General features: G+C 43.5%; 1 long non-coding RNA gene and 1 pseudogene across 2 annotated transcripts; one reads left to right on the top strand and one right to left on the bottom strand.

The window, feature by feature from the left end:
• The first annotated feature begins 3,699 nt into the window (after nucleotides 1-3,699).
• Nucleotides 3,700-4,468, top strand: LOC147641959 (uncharacterized). The gene is made up of 3 exons (XR_015269390.1): nucleotides 3,700-4,025; nucleotides 4,141-4,239; nucleotides 4,321-4,468. It is a non-coding gene; the product is annotated as an uncharacterized LOC147641959 (long non-coding RNA).
• Nucleotides 4,469-11,380: 6,912 nt separating this feature from the next.
• On the bottom strand, nucleotides 11,381-15,254 carry LOC147641960 (uncharacterized; annotated as a pseudogene). Its single transcript, XR_015266492.1, has one exon. The product of XR_015266492.1 is annotated as an uncharacterized LOC147641960 (transcript).
• Nucleotides 15,255-16,233: the final 979 nt, after the last annotated feature.

Below are 16,233 nucleotides of genomic sequence, written 5' to 3' on the forward strand. Positions count from 1 at the left end.
ACTCTATATCATGGAGGAAAACATAATCTTTACCACCAATCAAGACACCTGGAAGCATGGGCACTGCATAGTTGCTGCTCTGAACATCAAAGTCTTCAACTGGCTGTGCTGCCCTAAGAGTCTCAGTCCTTAGTTGAACAAGGTCAAGAGCAGCCACTTGCAGCCCCTCATCCTCGAGGTTGATATCTTCTTCCTGCTCTGCTATATCTGTTGCCATAGGAATATTCTCTTTTACCTCTGCCACAGATATATCTTCTTCTTCAGTCTCCTGCCCTTGCTCTTCTAGAGATTGCTGTTGAAAGACAATGTACATAAGGAATGCCATGTTTTCCTCAAGCACTCTACACTTTCTGGTGTGCAAGTTACAACTGAATTTATATTCCTCAGGCAGGCTGTCAAACCTTCTATTCACATGATACCTCAGCTTCTCAATGGATACAATATGATTTAAATGCACAAAAACCTTTTCACCTTCCACAATCCTTCCTGCCTCTGTCAGTTGTTTGAAGGTATCCCAATGGTCTGAAAGGAAATCTCTGTGATGGTCCAAAAGAGAGCTCATAGTGAACTCCCTGTTGAAAATACTGTGGTATATGTGGAAGTTCCTTTGAGCCTTGCACTTGTGAAGAAAGTCAAATAGGAGCAAATGTGGAGATTTGTCCTCTTCTGGTTCCCTTTGTTTTGAAAGGGAAGACTCACCTTTCTGCTCTAGTCTCTTGCTTTTGCCTGAAGCAAAATTTATATAACATGAATTCTATATGCTCACATATGCAATCAGATAAAGTATAGGATATCACCAAACAAAACTCTTCATCAGCACACATGAATCACCTGGTGATTGCTGTGGTCTGAGTATAGCAGCAGAGAAGTCCAACTTCCTCTTGAAAGGAGGGGCCTGAGGATCAACTGTTCCAAAGCAAAAACATTTCTCATCATCAAGAAAGACATCTCCATGGACATAGAAAGCAAAACAATGAGCAAACAGTAAAAACCAAAAGAGACACAAGACTTTGCAACAAAACGCGATGCAGACCCATTTGAAAAATGTAAAGTGCTCTCCTCGCATTTTGTTGCAAATTCTGAATTTTTACTGACATCCATTTCCAATCAAATGTTAGGGATATCTCACAATGTTCAGGACAGTAAATGATGCAAAGAGGAATTCCCCAATGCAAAAGAGATTAAAAGAAGGAGAAAAAATAAAAACCAGAACAAATATCAGAATTTGCAGCAAAACGCGATTTGGAGCATTTGGAAAACATAAACCTCTCTAATCGCATTTTGTTGCAAAATTCTAAATCCTACTCATATCCATCTCTAATCAAATCCTAGGGTGATCTGCCAGATTTCTAGGCACTGAGATTTAAGAATTCTATAGATGGAAGAAATATATGTCAGAAAACATTGGAAATGGTATAGATCTCTGACCTTTCTTTTCCTCTTCCATACTGATGGAATAGCCCTGGAGATTGTCCTGCTCTCTTCCAAAACTGAGCTGTAGCACTGGTAACCTAGAGATTTGGTAATGGTAGTGGTCTTCAGACAGGTTGCAGAGTGGATGGAGTGTGTTGGGTAGAAAGTGGTCAAAGTGGGAGAGAAGAGGATGATGGGAGGGTGCTGGCAGGGATGGAATACGGGGAGGGAAAAGTGTTAATGGATCTAATTATGAAATCATGATTGGCACAAGTTCCAAGGCAAAAAGTGACCCACAAATTTCAAATCCCAAAAGATTTGGTGGGACCCACACGTGTTAAAAAACGACTATATCTCACACGTGTGGTATTAATAACTCCATTATTTGTATTTTGTAATAATCTACTCTCCTAACTCAGTTCTCTTGCATCTCTACCTCCCTACTCCACACTATCAACATCCAGACCAGCAGCAGCAGAGGTTCACACCCAGCACAGGATACTCATCATCAGCATAGAACACTTGCGGATAGCTTCCAGGTTAGTAAGAAAATCTTTTTCCTCTCCTTCTTGTTTAATAGTATATTAGGGTAAGAAATTGATTGATGTGATGTAGGTTACATATTATGATAAATATTATATGCATTTTTTAGATTTTCTCCACTACATGTAGAAGCAGGAAGACTTTTTATTTGGCCCTGTTGAATGAAGTTTGATCACTTCTTGATGTCCATAGGCTCAATCTATGTTGCACCAAGCTGCATACACACTGAAATGACTAAAGGCATGCTGAAGTATGTTGTCTCTAGAATTTGTAGCAAAACGCGAGGAGGGGATTTTAAAAATCTCAAAATAGTGCAAATCGCATTTTGTTGCAGATTTTAAAATGCTTCTTTATCCACCCATTTCAGGCCTGCATAGCTCTTCTATAAACACAATACATATTGTTTGTAGTTGGAAAGATAGAGAATTCATCATATGAATGCAAAAGCATGTTGTTTCAAGCATTTGCAGAAAAACGCGATTCTGAGCTGTTACAAATTTCAAATCTTCATAATCGCCTTTTGTTGCAAATTGTTCAATTTTGCTTCATCCAAGTTGTCATCACCTTCTTTAATCATTCTATGTTCTCCATGTTTCTTATCTTTTACTATTGCTTTGTATGGACCTTTTCAGAGTGATGGCAAGAACCAAGGCAACTGCAAGGAGGTCTGGCAAGGGGCCAGGGCTTGCAGCAGCAGCAGCTGGGGCTGATGTCAAGGAATCTAGTGTGCCTACAAAAGGAAGAGTTGCACATGGCAGGAAGGGGAAGCCAATGAGCATGCTACAGCAAAAGTCCAAGAGGTTAAAGCATTCTGCTGGTGTGCTAAAGGAGATCAGGAAACAGCAAAAAGCTATAGGCTTTGCAATCCCCAAGGCACCTTTTCAGAGGCTAGTGAGAGAAATCTGTGATAGCTGGCACCTTGGTTTCAGGTGGAACAGGACTGCCATTCTTTCCTTACAGGAAATGGCAGAGGATTACCTGGAGAAGTACTTTGAAGATGCAATGCTTGTAGCAGCCCATGCTCACAGGGTAACTCTGATGGCCAAGGACTTCAACACATTGTCCAGAGTGAGGTGGAGGTATGACAAGCTGGTCCATCCTGTGGAATGGCAGGACATTAAAATGAGAGACATATTATTAATTCCACCTACAAGGAAATTGAAGGCAGACAAGGTGAAGGTTGTTGAAGTGACCCACTCAATGAGCACCAGAGGGAAAGCTGCTTATGAGGAGTCACTGAAGCAGCAAATAGAGGAATCCAAGTCTGCTATAAATGTGGAGACTGTACAGATGGAGCTACAGATACAGAGAAGGTTGCAGGAGCTGGGCCCTAACATAGTTGTCCATATTGAAGATGATTTTTCAGAGAATAATTTTGACTTGACAAGAGCATGCTTGGCAGCATTGGCTCATAAGAATGAGTATTGCTCAGATACTATCATTCTTGCAATGCTCTAGTAAGTGTCTTTTATTTTACATTTGTTTGCAAAACAATCCTTATTGTACCTCCTCCCTTACACCTTACCTTAATTATTGTTTTGTCCAATGTAGCATGATGAGAAGCTGACTGAACCATGCTGTACAGCATACAGTTTATATTATTGATCCTGCAATTTCCTTCAAGTTAAGAGATCCAAAGGAAACTCCCATGGATATTTCCAATTGGTTCAGACACTGTGATTTTGATCATGTTGATATTTTGCTACTTCCATACCATAACAAGTATGTGTGTGGCTGCTTCTTTTGGGATTTTCCTTCAAGATTGAGTACTCTTGTAGCCTTTGATTTCTTAATGCTTTTTTCCTTATGCAGTGACCACTGGAGCTTTGCTTCTATTGACATCCAGCAGAAGCAATGCTTTTTATTCAACTCTCTTAGAAACACACACAGAGAGGTTAAATTGTAAGTGGTTTGTGTGCTATTTTTAACTTTAAACTTCATTATTTGGATTTAATGCAAACTAACTGAATTATATGTATTGCAGTTGTATTAGAAGACTTCTAGATGCATTGGATCAGTGTCCTCCTAATGTCAATCTTTTGGATTCAATAGAGCCAATAGATTTAGAGGTAGAAAGTTGCTCCCTCTACTGATGTCTATTTCATGCTATGCCTTTGAACTTATTGAATAATTTTATTTTGTTCAGACATTAACAGTTTCTAACATATCTTTCCAACTATCCAGACACCACAACAAGATGATTCAAGTAGCTGTGGCTGGAGAGTGCTGATTAGTGCCAAATATATACTTTCAAGCTATTTTGAGATAGGACAGCCAGAGCTTGTAAGAAAAAATAATTTTCATTTAGCTTCAAAAAATTTGATATTGGTACAAAGTGTTCTAAATCATCATATCTCATTGCAGATGAGAGAAGATAGCTTCAACTCGAGCTACGTGTATAGTTTCAGAGCTGATATAATTTGGAAGTTTTTGAAGTATGCCTTCCCCAAACCTATTGTACCAGCTACTGTCGAGTTAGGTGAGAGCTCTAAAGTCCGAGAAGGTGTCATACACCTTGACGACACAGATGATGCAGATGTGGTGCCACAAGAACAAGGACCTAGTGCTGATGAGGAGAAGCCACAAGAACAAGGACCTGTTGCTGCTGATGTTATTGAGGAAATGATGGAGCAACAGCAAACAGATGCTCCAAGGGTAGTAGAGGAGACAATGGAGCAGCACCAAGAGACTGTACACGACAAGATGGAGCAACAGAAAGTAGATTCTCCAAATAAAGATGATACGGTGAGGTTGGACCATGTAGAGCAGCCTCTAGATCAACCTGTAGATAAATAGAAAATTGTTGTCAAGAATATGTTCTACATATGTAATTAAACACTTCTGTACAGAATTTTACATTTCTGAATATAATACCTTTGTTTATGGAGTCTGTGTTATCTCAATTTTAAAATTTTCAATGTCTTTGCATTTTATTGATCTCTCTCTTCTTTTGAGCACCTGCAAAAAAGCAATATGAAACAATAGGGTAAAGTAAACTAATAGCAGTGCTTAATGAGACTAGGATAAGTCACATGGTATACCTTCTTATTGTTGTAGATAAATGAAAAGTCCTTTGAAATAGAACCTTCTGTCTCAAATAGAATGTCATTGCGCAATTGAGCTAGGGAGCAGCATTGTCTTAATGTGATATTGACTAGCACATCACCATTCTCAACAACATCAATATCAAGAAGTTTATTTTCTGCACCAAAAGAATCTTCATCTTGATCCATAGGGACTAGTTTTGTACCTAGCATTCGACTGCGCTTATAATAAAAAGAAAAAATGAAATTTTGTGATGCAACCATGTACTTCAGTTGCATAGAAGGTTGGACAACCTCACAAAACACTGAACTACATGTCTTCTTATCCCAACCTTTATCCAAAAATTGTGGCATGCATGCCAGACTTGTTGCTTTAACTGTGAACATTGTTTTTGAAACCTTCACTGGAAAGGTATTAAACAAGTCTACAAAAACTGTGAGAGGCATGCACAAAGAAATTTTTATTATCCTTGTGGCAATATTGGGCCTAAGAGCTTTCTGTACTTCTTTGAAAAGCTTGGCTCTGTATGCCTCTGTAACACTAAAATGTGGGAGAGGCCAATCCACTGAATTCCATGCTGGAAGGTCTTGTTTTCTTAACACACCATGTGTGTTTGCATTGTCCAGCAACTGATAAAAATGATCAGTAAAAAATATACCGGATTGAGCTAGCTCTGTTGCACATCGACCTTCGTATTGTTGTTCTCCTATTGATCCATGCAAAACATCTATAAATCCCAGAATACAATCGATGTTTTGCCATGTCTCATACGATGAAGGGTATAAATCTGAAATAAAATATCACAAGAATATCAATAAGCAAAGAAAGAAAGCTTTGTCTTAAAAATCCATGCACCTCATAAAGAACCAAACCACAATAGAAAAACATACAATTAGGCCTGTGTTGCGGAAGATCATTTGGATAGTCTCGCAAGACAAGTTCTTTATGCATGTACACATGCTGAATCAAAACTTCTTTCACCGATATCTTTCCTCTGGTGATTTTAAAATCTCGTACTCTTCCCTTCCATGATGCCAAGAAAATATTTTTTGTCTGGGGTCTCTTTCTTTTTCTAGGTTGCATGAGCACCCATGCTCCTTTCGAAACAGTAAACCTTTCCCAAGTTCCTTCCGTTTTGACTGTACTTGAATTGTCTACCGAAGAAATAGAAGAAGCAGGTCGACGGGGTAAGGATGTGTGGTATAATTCTGCCTTCATAGCATTATCATCCACAGAACGTCTTCCACAAGAACGACCATAGTTTTTATTCACCATGGATACCTTGTGAATCTGTAACCACAGCAAAGTAATGTAAACAAGATAACAAAGTGAAGTTTCAAGAAAGAGAAAGTAGGCAGACAGATAGTTGACAAGAAACATCTTACTCTAAGCCAAACTGGATCAAGGGAGCAGTTTTGGAAAAGAAGAGGTTACTGCACAATGAGGTAGTGGTGTAGAATGGTAGACCTTTCGAAGGAAAGGCAGCACAACAATTCAAAGTTCAAAGGGAGGTGGAAGCGGGAAGGCCCTTGTCAGAGAAAATGTCAGACTAGATTCTATCTTCATGTCCAAAGATCTTGTGAGAATAAAAAACCAATCTCCACATTAATGTAGCACGCTTGTACCTACATAAAATATTGTTTCTTTTATCTATTTTCTTTTATTTTTGTGAATTTCCAACGTTACGTTGGCCCTCTGTTCATTGGTTGAGAGCTTATTTTTCCAAACCGTAAAAGGCCCCAAAATGAGCTCCCTTTTTCCCTAATGTGTGTAATTAGAGGCAACTGAGAGAGGCTAGGCTTGAGGTGTCCCCAAGCTTTGATCAAACTGGTTGCAAAGTGGTCCTCAAAGGAGGATCCGAGACCACGAGAACGGGCCTCCGTTAAGATCCATTGCACACTAGGGGTCTAGGGGCCATCGACAGGGGGGGAGCGGGGAGGGGGGGGTGGGGCGAAATCCCTGCAACAAGAAAAGCCTGTTAGGACTCACCACTTGGCTGAAGGCCTCGAACGACCAACTTGCCCAACAAGGTTGTGCTCTGAATAGTAGGATCAATGATGCCACGCCACCCCGATGACGAGTTTGGATAATCACCTTGCGAGCCACCTTGGCCTGCACGGGTGGACCATTTGTCCTTGCCCAAAGAAAGTTCATGACCCTGAAGGATGCCCAACAAAAAGTAATGTACTACTACTGGAGGTGCAAATCTCGCATGGGTAGTGTCGATTACAAGATGGAAAAAGGGATGCCAAGTAATCCCACATGCAAAGGCAATGTGGAAGACGAAAGGGCATATATAGTCCAAAGGGACCCCTCCTATCTTGAACTCCCCCAAGCTTGTTTTTTTTGGACAATTGGAGGGCTGGTTAGGCAGAGTGGGGACCTACCTTAGCATTTGAGAGCCTCCGCAGGCCCATGTGGATGTGTGACTCCAAGGGTGCTAGCGACCCTCGCAGAAGGGGCACACTAGGCACGAGCCGCCAAGCTCTAATGTGGTGTGGTATTGGACACATCATGGGTGCTGTGGCAACTCGTATTTGCCAACATGGTATCAGAGTCCCGATTCATGGTCCTGGGCCACTTACCTCCGTGCTCGATTAGAGGGGGTGTTGGAGGTGCAAATTTTGCATGAGTAGTGGGGAATTGCAAGATGGAAAAAGGGATGCCAAGTTATCCCGCATGCAAAGGCAGTGTGGAACATGAAAGGGTATGTATAGTCTAAAGAGACCCCTCCTATCTTCAACTCCCCCAAGCTTGTCTTTTGTGGAAGATTGGAGGGCTGGTTAGGCAGAGCGGGACCTGCCTTAGCATGCCAGATCCTCGGCAAGCCCATGCGGATGTGTGTGGCTCAGAGGGTACTAGCAGCCCTTGAGGAAGGGACACACTGGGCATATTTGTTGGCCAGCCGCCAAGCTCTCACGTGGTGTAGTATGGGATACATCATAGGCAGTGTGGGCAACTCTTGGTTTCCAAGAACCACATGGTAGCCATGAGCACCTCCTGGTTGGCCACAACCACGTGGCTAGTGAGGGATAGCCGGAGAGGAGTTTCTTCTGAATGCTCAAAAGAAGAGGGGCAAGCTATTGCTCAGGCGAGATATCTATCTCCACTTGACATCCCAAATATTTGACCAGGGTGCTCTTGGAAATCCACTGAAAAGACTCGATTGGGTGCCAATTCATGGTGGGTGAAGATCCAACCCAAAACCACATGACTTGTGCCAGTTGATTTGAGCACTTGAAGCTAGAGAGAAGTCCTCAATGGCAAGCCCAAATATCTAAAGATTCCCTTCTGCTCTTGAAAGGTAGGCGGTTGTGTCATCTGCAAACTCATAGTGAAGAAGCTCCTCGTGGGACCTGATGGGGAGAGACGAAGGCTGTGAAGGCCAGAAAGCTGCTCATCACCCAATCTATTCTTTCTTAGGCTTTTTTCAAATCCAAGAGTAGCACTGCCATATCCTCCTAGTGAATACGAGCTGTGGTGGTTGCCTCCAAGCAGGTGAAGATGTTATCCAGGATGCCCCTATGCTGAATGAAACCGGCCTGGGGCAGGTTTGACTTGATGGTACCAGCTAAACTCCTCAACTTGTGGATCCCGTCTTTGTGAATTGTGATGGTGGGGGCTTGATAGATTAAAAAACCTGGAGTGGTTGTCGCTTACCTGGGTCCAGAAAGATGCTCGGGCATGATAGCGGAACTCCACCCTCCTCTCCTCAGAATCTCTGTGCAGGTTGTCTTCATCTAGGACTGCAGCCAGGCACCCGGGGTCTGCTCTTGGAGGCACTAAAGAGAGGCAAGGCTTTTGTGAAGGCTCTGCGGCTGCTCCTGGAACAAGATGAGCTGTGTCCTGGGCTGCCCTTTGGAAGAAATAGGTGATCTTATCAAGACCAAGGTTGAGATCCAATGCAGTTGAGCCCTGCCTGAAAGAGAGAGCTCCTGAGATCTCTTGATCTGCGTGCCAGTTTGGGGAGCTTGAACCAAGTTCTCTGGGACGCGGACACTCTGCTTGTCACACGATGGGGGGGGGGGGGGGGAGGGGGTCCTGGAACAATAGACCAACACTTCAAATACACAGAGCATGATATCCCAACGAAAGAACAATATAAAATACAATAACACCGCACTGAGCCGGAACAGCTGGCCCACCATAGGAACAACTTTATTCACAGAGAAGCTTTTACAAGATACCAAGGTGCGGGTGCAATCAGCACCGGATTTTCCACAAAGCATCAGCACAAATCTTGCCCAAATAAACTATCCAGAGTCAAGGTAAAAACAACACGAAAATCTGTCCCAAAACAGCCTTCAAATCTGCTTCCCAGATATAGATTAGCTTTTTCACATAGCATGTAAGAGACTCTGACCAAGCTCTACTCAAAAGCCAGACCAAATCAAAGCCTCAAATCAGTCCCAAACAATCACCAAAACTGCCCCCAAACAATCCTTGTATTTGACCAGTCATCTTCATCATAGACTGTTCCGTGCAAGGGAATCCAAGGAAATAACTCAACACTACACGACTTGTGTAGAGAGAGAAGCATTCTGTACGACCAGCTTGGGAGAGCAAACTGCAGGATGAAGGCTCAGAGCTGTACGGCCACTTCTGTTGTCGGCAGGTTGAGGACAGCCAGCAGCAGAAGAAGAAGAAGCGCTGCTGCTGTACGACCTGCAGCTCTGCAGCCAGTCGAGAGAGAGAAAAAGAGAGATCATTCTGAACCTGTAGGCAGCCAGAAGAAACAGTAGCCCCACGGCTGTCGGCCAGCTCAAAGAGAGAAGCAAGAAGAGAAAACACTCTACTGATGCTGCCCTGTACTTGAGTGCATCTCTCTAAGAGCAGCCAGCCCCTTTTCCTCCTTGCCCTCCCAGCCCCTTTTGATAGTGTCGGCCTACAAAAATAGGGCTTTTCCTTTTCCTTTTCCTTTTGCCAAAAGTGGCCTTCGCTGCTAAAAATATCCAAATTTGTGCTTTATTTAGCCAATCACTCTATAAATGACCAAACTTGCCATCTTTAAAAATATCTCATAAAAGGTGAGCGCCTAGGCTTTTATTGACTTTTTGGGCTACAAGCTGTCCCGCATGTCCATAAATCCACGCCCAAATAATAATATGTCCGGCCAAACTTTAATGATGTGTGAACACACCGACTTATAAACATTATAAGCCACTTTATTGAATAAAATCCCATGCTGCTCATGCTGTATGGCCATCTTTCAGGCCAAACGATGCGAGTAAAATGCTCTAGCTTTCTTCTGTGGAAAATCCCCGTTCATACCTTGGTTCCGCTTAGTGCGTGAAACATTGATCAAGACTGATGAAGGGACCAAATGGTGACACTGCTGCCTCTTTGGACTCCAGGGATCCTTTAGGTAAAGGAGAATGGGTCCTGATATGAGAGAGTGGTGCCTGTAGTAATGCCAATCATGCCTCTGCCACTGCAAGTGCACTTGTCCATGTAGAATCTGGCAATACAAGTGAAAGGTTCATTCTGTGCATCCTCCCGTCGCATCTAGAGAAGTGGAGGTGCCCATTGATGTGGGCCGTGGATAGATCTCAAGCTCCAGAGTTTGTCCTATTCTATTTCGGAGGGCCCCTTCTTTTTCAACCCTCCTTTTCCGGCAGTCAACCATCTTTGCTGGTTCCAGTTTCCGGCCATCACTCTCTCTCCTACACTCTCTCTAGCGCGTGCGCGCACACATACATACTCACTCTTACACACACACACACATACACGCATGCACAAACACACACACACATAGAGCATGCGAGCACACTCTACCACGTACACACGCACGCATGCACGCACACACACACACACACACACACACATAGAGCATGCAAGCACACTCTTAACACGAGTGATGTAAAAGGTTTAAACTCCCTGAGCAAGATTCGACACATAAACCTGCCTCTACCAAGCCTACGACCTTACCACTACATTAGACCACCTCGGTGCTCTAGCGTTGTCGAAAATAAGTATGTTAATGTCTCATATAGCGTGGAATTTGAAAAAAAAGTGTTGGAACCTGTCGGAGCCCCAAAAAGTGCCGGGACGGCAGGCCTGGTATCCTTTCTAGCGTGTTAATAAGACAAGCCCTGGAGCTTGAGATGTATCCCAGTCCGATGAGGTTTTCCCAACAAGAAAAATAGTTTATTCTCTATTTATGATCTCAAAATTTACGGGAGAAGATTTTTAAATACCCCTCGAACTCAAGTTATATGTATGGTGAACCCAGAGCAAGCTTACATGTAAAACGTCATGAATCCAATCAAAACTCCCATCAACAGTGAGAGCAGGATTCATAACAGAAAATCACATATGCAGAAAACTCGTATTTCTACCCATAATTGTTCCTAGAAAGGAGTCAATATTGCTAGACAACTTACTGAAAAGAGCATTAAATTAAGTATCTTATAAATGTACATATCTGATACCATGTAGCAATCAGGTTACTCAGTCGCAGCATTTAGACAAACACTGCCAGCTGAGTCCTGCTACTTTCAAGCTCTAGATTTGGATAAAATGCTACCAAACTATCTTGGGAACCTACGTACAAGGAGTTGTAGATTTTCCAGTAAGCTTCCCGAACCTTTCGTGCTGGATGGAAAAGGCCTTGCAGACAGTAATTGAAAATGACTGCAGCTCCCAAGGCCACTCGCATTGCCTCGATAGCTTCTGTGACAGCATTGATCACATGTGGAGAAGTTTCAAAGATATTGGGCCACACAAAGTTGAGGAGATGCACCAGCACATCTTCACAACCAAGCCCCTGAACTCCAAGTGCTATATGCTTTACTGCTGATGCCGCAGTCTGCCTGTGTACCAGATCTTGGTCTATGAAAGCATCTTGTAGAAGAGGAGCCACAGAGTAGATGTAGTCCCTTCCCATCTCCCCAATATACTCAAACAAGAATGAGAAAGACTTTAGCACCCCATTCTGTATATTCAATTCAGGGACCCTGTATTCATTCATGAGTGCTGGTATCACGGTGAAAGGGGCACACGATTCTGCAACAATCGCAATAGCCACTGTGGTGCAGACTCGATTCTGTCGCTCTTGCACCTTCAAGTTGTTCAAAAGTGTGGCCAGAACGTCACATGGACCGATAGCTTTGGCAATGTACCCGAATGTATTCACAGTGGCCCTCCTGATCCCCTTCTTATGTGCCTTCAACATGTCCAAAAGCTCAAAGCATATTCTCATCCACTGCTTGCCTGACACAAATTCCGACCCTCTGTCAGCGATTCGGCCAACTAGATCTATGCAATTCTCCTGGACTTTCTCATGCCTGTTCTTTAAAATCAGTGCCAGGCGAGGGAGCAAGTCCTTGATTGGAGGAGTCATCTGTGTCATTCCAATCACATTGACAATAGCCTTTAGGGCACCCAAGATGGACCCTAGAACTTCAGGGAACTCTTCTCCCAAGTACTCGTATAGCACCACACCAAGATGACCCATCAAATTCTCCTCCCCACATTGTTTCATGATAGGTGCAATCCTAGAAATAAGATCAGCAGCTTGTTCCCTGACTTTTGAGTCCTTGTTGTTCAGCCGCCACTTGATGGTTCCACATATCTGGGGCAAATAGGGCTTGGCACGCAGGCCCAAAGCATTCACCACCTCACCAAAAACATTAAGCATCACATGAGCACTATCACTCTTTTGCTCCTGAAAGGTATACAAGATTCCGTCAATCAGTAACTCTTCCAGACGGAAACCTATGCTGGAAGTCCCAAGGTTTGAAACCACTTTCTGTATAGTCTCCATCACCATTCTCCGGTAGCCTTCACTATCATCTCTCAGGTCTTCCACAAGCCTTTCAACAATATGAGCTGCACCTACTTTATTGGAAATCTCCACTGTGGTCTCCACAACCTCTTTATAGTTCCTTTGGTCCAAGGCCATCCTTCTGGTCCAGAAATTTTGAAAGAACTCTGGGAGAATCTCATCCCTGATGTATTCTGCATTGATCCCCCCCATGCTTACGCACTGCTTGATCACTTGCAGCACTATCTTCTTCATCTCTTCATCCGGAGACTTGAACTCTCTGATTAAATATGGCATCACATTACTTGTATAGAGATTAGCATGCTCTGCTTCCATGAGAGGAATGATGAATCCTATTGCCTTTAGAAAAGCAGCAAGGACCTTTCCTCTGAGTAACTTCACATTTGTCAAAAGTGGCTTCAGAACCGGAGAAAAACTCTCTATGCCATATGGGGCCGCTGCTTCTGCAAGCGCAGCAACTGCAAGGGCTGTTATAGTCTTCACCTTCCTGTCTGCATCTTCCAGACCGTGCTCAATAGCTTTCACTAATGAGCTCAAATGTGGAAGAACGGCACATCCCATCAGGATAGCAATTTGCTGCACAATCTTGATACCTGTGTGTCGAGCTTGCCATGATTTTTTACTAATGCAGACGGCTTTAAGGAAAGGCAGCAGTGCTGGGATGCCCAAAGATGAGGCAACCACACTAAAAGCCCTTGCCGTAACATTCCGAACATACTCCTCCACATGATCTATATCGGGTTTCATCGCAACAATCATGGCTGCTAGCCCAGCTGCTTTGCTAAGATTTGAGATGATCTCCCTCCCCTCCACACGTGCATAGTAGTCCTCATCAAGTAACATAGGCTGAATAACCACAATGATTTTGTGCACGTATGGCCCTACCAAACCGTCCAGTTTGTACAGCACCCTGTTTATAACCCTGACAAGAAGATGCCTTTCTTGATCCTCAATAGTAGGGGAAGTGAGCACTGGCAGAATCTGATGAAAAAGAGGACCAGCACCAAAGTCTCTGGCTTTGTCGGTCAGCTGCCGCATAGTAGATTTCCTTTGTGAGGGATTACCACTCTTCACCTTGAAAAGCAGCTTTTGAATCTTGCGTTCCTTGTGCTCTTCTGCTGACAGGTTCCCATCGTCTTCCTCCGAGAGAAGAGACCCAAAGAACTGATAATCTTCGGGTTTCATGAAAGGCAGATTCTTCGGTGTTTGTCTGAGCACGTCAAACTGTTGATACCTATTTTCATCGGGAATCTCATAAAATGGTGTCCCCACCGGTGTTGGGGTGGCTAGGAGCTTTCTAGCCGGTGTTCTGATGGGCACATAGGAGGCAGGTGGCTCTAGTAGCTTGTATCCGCTTTGTGGGATAATGGAATCTAGCTCCTCATCAGAGAGTGGCTGATTCCGCTGGTCGATTTCCTTTTCCAATCTCATTAGTTTGTAATTTTCTATGGCCAATTGGAATGATAGTGTGGGTGTAGCGAGCCCTATCCCGCCTGCAGGGGTGATACCACCACCTGACATGTGTGTTGTTGCACCACTCATCATGACAGCCGGGGTTTCGTCCCATCTACACCTCTGCTTCTTTGGGGTCGATGTTGTGAGCATGCTGCAGTGGCGTGGCGTGATATCCCACCCCATTCCAGGGGTCACTCCACCACTTGGGGTTGTGCCTGGAATGGGTGTCTTGTCCCACCGGTTTCTCCATGAAGGACGGGGGGTGACTTCGAGGGCAGCATCCCATCTTGCAGGCTGGGGGGTGGCGTTGGGTGCATCCCATTCAGAAACCCTAAATTTTCCACCGTCATGCTGCCTACTGCAGACATCTTGCTCATGGCTCCTGCCACGCTCGCTGGTTCCAGATTTTACCCTTGTATGGCCACCATCTTGCTTTATCCTTTTTGCATCATTATGGTCATCGCCATGATAGCACATACTAGGACGCTTATGACCAAGAAGCGATGTACTTAACTGTGCAGAGGCAACTTTAACCTCACGCTCTTTTTTCTCGATTAAGAGGCGAGTCTCATGCTCCTGTCTGGCGAGGGCCTCTTCTCGCATAACATCCGCGTAGGTTCTTTGGCTAGGGTTAGGGGTTTTGTCCCCAATGGCAAAGGCATCAACGCGAGTGGGCGAGATAATCCGATTGAGCCTTTTTCTCTTGTACTCGTCTTCCCTGTCGATGACTCTCTGGGGCTTTTTGAAGCAGAAACCCTCGTCTGCAGAGCCACCCCTTGTGCTGGACAGACTGGAGAGAGGAGATTTCGGAGCATTATAGGAGGCGAGCTTCTTTGCAAGCGTCCTCTCTTCAGGGTCCTCTTGATCTGCATCGTTCTGTTCGATAAAGTGCTGGTGTTTGGCCAAATCCTGCAGTCCATCGTATTTGGCCCTCCGCGATGTTATGGCATCTTGTAGCTTCCGGCTGTCTTCCTGCACTTTTGATATCTCTTCCTCTTCCTTCATCCTGAGTGTTAGAATGTTTACCAGAGCGGCGACTATAAGTATGGTGTTTGTAAGCCGACCCTCAGCTTTTTGGTCAACAATGTTTAACTTTTGCTTTTCTTGCTTTTTGACCCAGATAAGTGCTTTTTCCAATTTCAACTTTAGGAACCTTGTTTCCATGTGTTCATTATCCTGTCCGTGTGTCCCGGCATGAGTTTTATTATGAGAAAAGAGCATTCCAATTCCAACTTTAGGAACCTTGTTTCCATGTGTTAATCATCGTGTCCATGTGTCCCGGCATGAGTTTTATTATGAGAAAAGAGCATGAAGGTCCAAATAGTTACATTCCCTTCCTCTTATATCATAGTTGTCCTCAACTGTGCCATAGATACATGTGTACTTACTCAATGGACTTAAAAACCACATTCTTCATTTAATGTAGTAATATACTTATCTAGCATACATAATTATACTACCTTAGTAATCAACCCTCGTTTAAAATGATATATACATTTATTTTATAAGTAAGTTGAGCAATGGTAAAGGGTGCAAACCCAAGTTAAGCAAGGTATACCACCCCTTACATATGAAAAAAGCACACTAGAATAGCTCTCTTCTTGGTCTTGAACTCTTCCTACATTTCAACTTTCCCACACATCACTTCCACAATTAGCATAGCTTGCTATGATCTCTCATCCGATCTCTCTGTTGCTTCAAATCCTCCTTTTTAAAATACTAGTCTTAGTCTCTATTGTATACATTTCATGGACATACATAGCTTGCTATGCTCTCCCATCCAAACCCTTTGTTGCTTCAAATCTTAAAAAAAATACTAGTCTTGGCCTCTATTATATAGATTTCACATGGGCATACATAATTTAAACTCTCTCTCAAAATGCCCATTAAAAGTATGATTGTAGGCCTTGTATCCCCAGCGTTTCAATTTGGCTTAATACAAAATACTACAAATAGCCAACAGGTTTGTGTGCTCAAAATTAGGAACTTGA

The sequence above is a fragment of the Cibotium barometz genome, chromosome 1, assembly GCF_041138505.1.
Source record: "Cibotium barometz isolate CiBa-2024 chromosome 1, ASM4113850v1, whole genome shotgun sequence".
NCBI classification, from domain to species: Eukaryota; Viridiplantae; Streptophyta; class Polypodiopsida; order Cyatheales; family Cibotiaceae; genus Cibotium; species Cibotium barometz.